Below are 7295 nucleotides of genomic sequence, written 5' to 3'. Positions count from 1 at the left end.
TTAGTACTGTTTATATGTTCCCCCAATATATTTGGCCTTGTTCAGATTTCCTGTATTAAGAGGTTTGAGAGGTATGTGCAAATAAATCGCATTATAGAATTAGGTATATCCAAACCTCTCAACTGTCCCTGATTTTGGCTCAAAATGTTGCTCTCCCTCTAATAATCCCTCCACAAAATGGCAATTTTGGAAGAAAACGTTGATGGTTTACAATTAATAAATAAGTGTAATGATCAGAGTTATAGATTACTTTTATTTCAGAAATGCATGCAGATTCTCTTAGTTTGTCAGCTGCTCAACTTAACAGTATTAATATTAAAAAAAGTGCCCTTCTTTGACAAGTTCCCAGTTATATTGTGCGGCTATTTAATATTTTTGCATCATGTGTTGGTCTGTTTTTCATAAAATTGTGGTTTTCTGGCAAATTAGTGGCAAATCATTAAAGACTGAACTTAGAAAACAATGGCAGACATTTGAGTTTTCGATTTCATACCTTTCAGAAAATTCATACTAACACAAGACCTAATATTCTATTATCTTTATAAGTTTATAAGAGCAATAGTTAAAAAATTGTTCTTATTTTGGGGCCTTTGTCCCACTTCTATTTTTGGCTTTGTCCAGATTTCTTGCTTTGAGGTTGAGAGGTAAGAAAAATGTGTAAGGACCATCACCATCAGCCAGAGACATTTCAAATTGTGACATACTTGTACCCCACTCCCCCATGTAGTGACTCTGGATGTGTCCAAACAAGGCAAGGAGCAGTTATGCAGTGTAAATGTGCAGAATATACCCCCATTCAAGTTAGATACAAGTACTGTCCTTGATTTTGCAGAATGTTCTGTTTTTCTGTCATATTTTTATACTGTTGATTTATGCTTCTGATTATGCAGAAAATGCATGTTGTTGTTCCAGTGCCTTTTGCTCTGTGTTTAAGTAGCGATGCATTAATGACCATCAGGTAAGCTTGCCTGAGATTGTAAGATGCAAGTAAGCTTTAATAAGCATACTGTTAAAGAATTACCAAAATTGAAAGCCTTTTTGTTGTTGCCATGCAGGGAATATTTACATAACTAAATAACGTATAAGCCTTAGGTATTGAAATGCATTTGACAGTATTTATAATAAAGGACAGGATTACAGTATTTTCAGAAGCTCATTACATTTGTTGGAGATTTGCAGTCATCTTTGCAGACTGTACCTATAAACTAAACAGAATGCCAGTCCATCATGTGTGGTCCATAACCTGAGCAGTAATCCTTTAAGCAATTTATCTTGAGCTTGTTTCTATTTTGCTGTTCATTTTTTACTTTGATCACGTTTTCCTCATGAAACAAGTAGATAGTTGTTGTCAGGCAGCAGGTCTTTTTTGGATAAGAAACATTTTTACAAGTGGGGGTATCACAGAGATTGCTACTATCAGCATGTTACTTGGTACTTTTATAAAGCTAAATATAAATTATAATTAGAAATGCAGTGCAAGGAGAAGTGGTTGAAGATGAGTGCTGCTTTTTTATATTAGATATTGACTGGCATTCTAGTAATGAATTTAGAAAGTAATTTATTTTTTCATGCCTCACAACCTTTTTGTTTCCATCTCAATATCAAGTAAGCTGTCATGTAGCCAATGCATTTAAATATTTTTTTTCTTCTCCAGTTCACTTTGTCTTGATTGGACTCTTGTAATGACAGTTTGGCACCCAGGACAGCGTATTTAATTAAAGTCCCAGTTTTTGTGGTTTTGAGCATACCTCCACCCCTTTCTAGTTGGCCACACCCCTCCCATTGGCCCCTCCCATTCAGCTGTCTCTTGCAGCCCCCCTCTGATTTTAAGTCATCAGCCACTACTGCCTGGAGAAAAAACAAAACTATTCCTAATAGGCAAACATTTTTAGAATTGAGAAATACTGTGAAAAAAACAGATCAGACTACACAAACAAAAATACTATAGTGAAATTCAAAGTAAGCACAATACCAACCCACAAAAGTTCTGGGCCTCTATAAAGAGTATTCTCCAACCAGGTAAATCACCAACTCCTCATCCTAACATAGTCACCACCTCTATAAACACAGCCACCCAAGTCAATGAGTTCTTTACCAACTCTATACTAAAGCTGTCAACAAAGCCAACCTCCTTAACCCCTACTATACTATATAACCCATCAAATAACACCAACTCCTTCATCCTAAAACCTGTACCAACTTACGCCATCTATACACCCCTAACCAAATTTAAACCCACCACCCTAGCAGTAGACAATCTACCTGTCAAATTCCTACAAATAGCTGCCAAAGCCATGTGCTACCCAATCTCTATAATCATTAACAGATCAGTCTCAGAACAAAAGTTGCCACTTCTCTGGAAAATCTCCTACATTATACCGATACACAAAGGGGGCACCTCCACTGACTTAAAAAACTACTGCCATATAGCTATACTTTCCCCATTGGCTAAGATACTTAAAAAATGTATCCATACCCAGATCCTAACAGATTTCCTCTACAACAATATTCTTGCTGAAACTCAACATAAATTCTGCCCCTAATAGTAACCTAATAAATACGCAAAGCAACAATAGCCAACTAGTTTTTCTTGACTTATCTAAGGCATTTGATACATTCTCCCATACAAAACTTCTAACATCACTCTCAGAATTAAAACTAAGTACCCCTACTTTATTATGGTTTCAAGACTACCTCTCCCAATGTCAACAAGCTGTTAAGTGGAAAAACTCCCTTCCCCCCTACTTCCTGTAAAACTAGGAGCACCCCAAGGATCAATCCTAAGACCCCTACTTTTCGCTATGTTTACAAATCTTCACAAAGCCACCCCACTAGCAAACCCAGTTCAATACGCAAATGACTCCACCTTAATCTGCTCTGCCCCCACCCTCCAACAACTTGACATCAAGATCCAAGAAGCCTTTACATCCATTGAAACCTGGTTAACAAACTCCCAGCTAAAAATAAATTCTAAAAAGATCCAACTTATGTTATTACATCCTTCCAAAACAGCAGTACCTACTCCCCCATTCTCTATTTCTACATCAGATAATACCCCCATCTCACCCATCACACAAACTATATTACTAGGGGTTATTACTGACAACAATATGAAATTTGACAAACACATAGCTCATACAATACCCAAAATCAACACAAAACTAGGTACTCTTTACAGATGTAAAAACATCCTAACCAGCAACAGTAAAGTTACTGTTATAAAAATATGTATTAATGTGTATATTAGGGCTTTTAAAAGCCCAAAAGGGTTAACACATTTATTCTATTTCATACTGCATAAATCCATATAAACTGCGAATGCTTTCTGACCTTGTATTTTGTCAGCACAGCTAAAATCTTGTTAAAGCTTTTGGCAATTTACTGAGAAGCACATGATTTTCTGCTGAGTTAGGAGAATAATGAATAGAACAATATAATGTTATTAAACTTAGATAATTAGCTCTGTTTGTGCTATGAGAACATACACTGCTGCAGGAAGGATAGTAGAACAAAGACTGCTTGAAGAATACGAACTATAATCTGTGTTTGCTTTGTGCTTGAATTAGCAGAGTACCTTAAAATGTAACACATCACTGTAGAAATAATTGTAAATAGCTAGTGGCCTCCAAGGTCATGTTATTTTTTCAAAAAGCTTCTCACAAATCTAGTAAAGCAATGTCATGTCAGCAGAAAATAATGAACAATATCTACTGTGAAAAACAATATTGTAGGCTTGTATTTGATTATGTCAGCTGTAGAAGGCAATGTCTTGTAAAAGAGTATAAGAATGGCTTCACTTCCTGTTACTAATCAGACAAACTCTGTATTTTTGCATGTTTTTGTCTCCTTGCTGCAAGAATTAAAGTGCCTTAACCTGAACCTTACGTGTATTGGTCTTTAAAGTTTTTTCCTTTGACAGATACCCTAGCTTGTATCCATGTTCTCTCTACCTTACTGTATGCTTCTCCTGTCCTAATTAATCTAAACAAGAGCAATTTAAACAAGCTTTCAGTATGCTACAACAAAACAGCAAAATTCGCAACAAACTCCTCCTACCGCACCCACCATTGTCAAGCCCTATAACAGTTTCCTGGCTGGAACAACCAGACACCTTAGCATTAAACCTTCTTATAGCTCATCAAATACTGTACCAACCTGACAAAACACATGCCTCACAAGACCTGATAACCCTCTACTCCAATAATCGAGAACTTAGATCTACTAACACGGCACTGATCACTATCTCCAAAAGCCTTAACAGTGCTGGAAACTCCCTGTATTCTAGCAACATTGCCAACACTTGGAACTCCCTACCACTACAACATACCAAAACCATCTTCAAAAAACAGCTAATTTCCCACCATACAACTCATGGACATGTAACTGCCTAGCACCTGGCTGACAATTTCTAATTCCTTTCCCCTACCCACTATCCAACCTCCTCTTTAAAACTCTCAGAGATACACTATATATTATCACACGTTACTTGTAAATGACTAACACTTGGCTGACATATTCTAACTCCTTTCCACTACCCACTATCCAACCTCTTTAAAACTCCCACAGATGCACTATATATTATCAGATGTTACCTGTAACTGCCTATCACCTGGCTGACATATTCTAATTCCTTTCCACTACCCACTATCCAACCTCTTTAAAACTCCCACAGATGCACTATATATTATCACATGTTACTTGTAATTGACAAGCACCTGGCTGACATATTCAGACTCCTTTCCCCTACCCACTATCAAACCTCTTTAAAACTCCCACAGATGCACTATATATTATTACACGTAACCTGTAACTGCCTATCACCTGGCTGACATATTTTAACTCCTTTCCCCTACTCACTATCCAAAATCCTCTTTACAACTCCCACAATGCACTATATATTACCACATGTTACTTGTAACTGCCTAGCACCTGGCTGACATATTCTAACCCCTTTCCCCTACCTACTAACCAACCTCCTCATTAAAACTCCCACAAATGCACTATATATTATCACACGTAACATGTAACTGCCTAGCACCTGGCTGACATATTCTAACCCCTTTCCCCTACCCACTATCCAACCTCTTTAAAACTCCCACAGATGCACTATATATTACCACATGTTACTAGTAACTGCCTAGCACCTGGCTGACATATTCTAACTCCTTTCCCCTACTCAAAAATCAACCTGTTAAAACTCCTAAAGATGCACTATATATTATCACACGTTACTTGTAACTGCCTAACACCTGGCTGGCACATTCTAACTCCTTTCCCCGACCCACTATCCAACATCTTTAAAACTACCACAAATGCAGTATGTATTATCCCACGTTAATTGTAACTGCCTAGCACCTGGCTGACATATTCTATCCCCTTCCCCCTACCTACCACCCAACCTCCTCTTTAAAAGTCTCACAGATACATTATATATTACCAGACGTTACATGTAACTGCATAGCACCTGGCTGACATATTCTAACACCTTTCCCCTAGCCACTATTCACCCTCCTCTTTAAAACTCCCACAGATGCACTGTATATTACCATGTTACTTGTAACTGCCTAGCACCTGGCTGACATATTCTAAATCTTTTCCCCTACCCAATATCCAGCCTCTTCTTTAAAACTCCCACAAATGCACTATATATCAACACATGTTATTTGTAATTGCCTAGCACCTGGCTGACATATTCTAACTCCTTTCCCCTACACACTATTCAACCTCTTTAAAACACCCACAGATGCACTATGTATTATCACACTTTACTTGTAACTGCCTGCACCTGGCTGACATATTCTAACTCCTTTCCCCTACCCACTATTCAACCTCTTTAAAACTCCCACAGATGCACTATATATTATCACATGTTACTTGTAACTGCCTAGCACCTGGCTGACATATTCTAACCCCTTTCCCCTACCCACTATCCAACCTCTTTAAAACTCCCACAGATGCGCTATATATTATCACATGTTACCTGTAACTGCCTAGCACCTGGTTGACATATGCTAACTCCTTTCCCCTACCCACAATCCAACCTCCTCTTTAAAACTCCCACAGATGCACTATATATTAACACACGTTATTTGTAATTGCCTAGCACCTGGCTGACGTATTCTAACTCTTTTCCCCTACCCACTATCCAACCTCCTCTTTAAAACTCCCACAGATGCACTATATATTACCACACGTTACTTGTAACTGCCTACAACCGGGCTGACATATTCTAACACCTTTCCCCTAGCCACTATCCCCCCTCCTCTTTAAAACTCCCACAGATGCACTATATATTACCACGTTACTTGTATCTGCCTAGCACCTGTCTGACATATTCTAACTCCTTTCCCCTACCGACTAACCAAGTTCCTCTTTAAAACTCCTAGAGCTGCACTATATATTATCACACATTACTTGTAACTGCCTAGCACATGGCTGACATATTCTAACTCTTTTCCCCTACCCACTATCCAACCTCCACTTTAAAACCCCCACAGATGCACTATGTATTATCCAATGTTAATTGTAACTGCCTAGCACCTGGCTGACATATTCTAACTCCTTTCCCCTACCCACTATCCAACTTCTTTAAAACTTCCACAGATGCACTATATATTATCACACGTTACTTGTAACTGCCTGTCACCAGGCTGACATATTCTAACTCCTTTCCCCTACCCACTATCCAACCTCTTTAAAACTCCTACAGATGCACTATATATTACCAGACATTACTTGTAACTGCCTAGCACCTGGCTGATGTATTCTAACTCCTTTCCCCTACCTACTATCCAACCTCCTCTTTAAAACTCCCACAGATCAACTATATATTATCACACGCTACTTGTAAATGCCTAGCACCTGGCTGACATATTCTAACTCCTTTCCCCTACCCACTATCCAACATCTTTATAACTCCCACAGATGCAGTATGTATTATCCCTCATTAATTGTAACTGCCTAGCACCTGGCTGACATATTCAAACACCTTTCCCCTAGCCACTATGCAACCTCTTTAAAACTCCCACAGATGCACTATATATTACCACACGTTACTTGTAACTGCCTAGCACCTGGCTGACATATTCTAACACCTTTCCACTAGCCACTATCCACCCTCCTTTTTAAAACTCCCACAGATGCACTGTATATTACCACGTTACTTGTAACTGCCTAGCACATGGCTGACATATTCTAACTTTTTTCCCACACCCACTATCCAACCTCTTTAAAACTCCCACAGATGCACTATATATTACCACATGTTACTAGTAACTGCCTAGCACCTGGCTGAC

Source organism: Protopterus annectens, chromosome 6.part0 (assembly GCF_019279795.1).
Source record: "Protopterus annectens isolate FY-2018-M chromosome 6.part0, PAN1.0, whole genome shotgun sequence".
In the NCBI taxonomy this organism is placed as follows: Eukaryota; Metazoa; Chordata; order Ceratodontiformes; family Protopteridae; genus Protopterus; species Protopterus annectens.
This window is presented reverse-complemented; position numbering follows the sequence as displayed.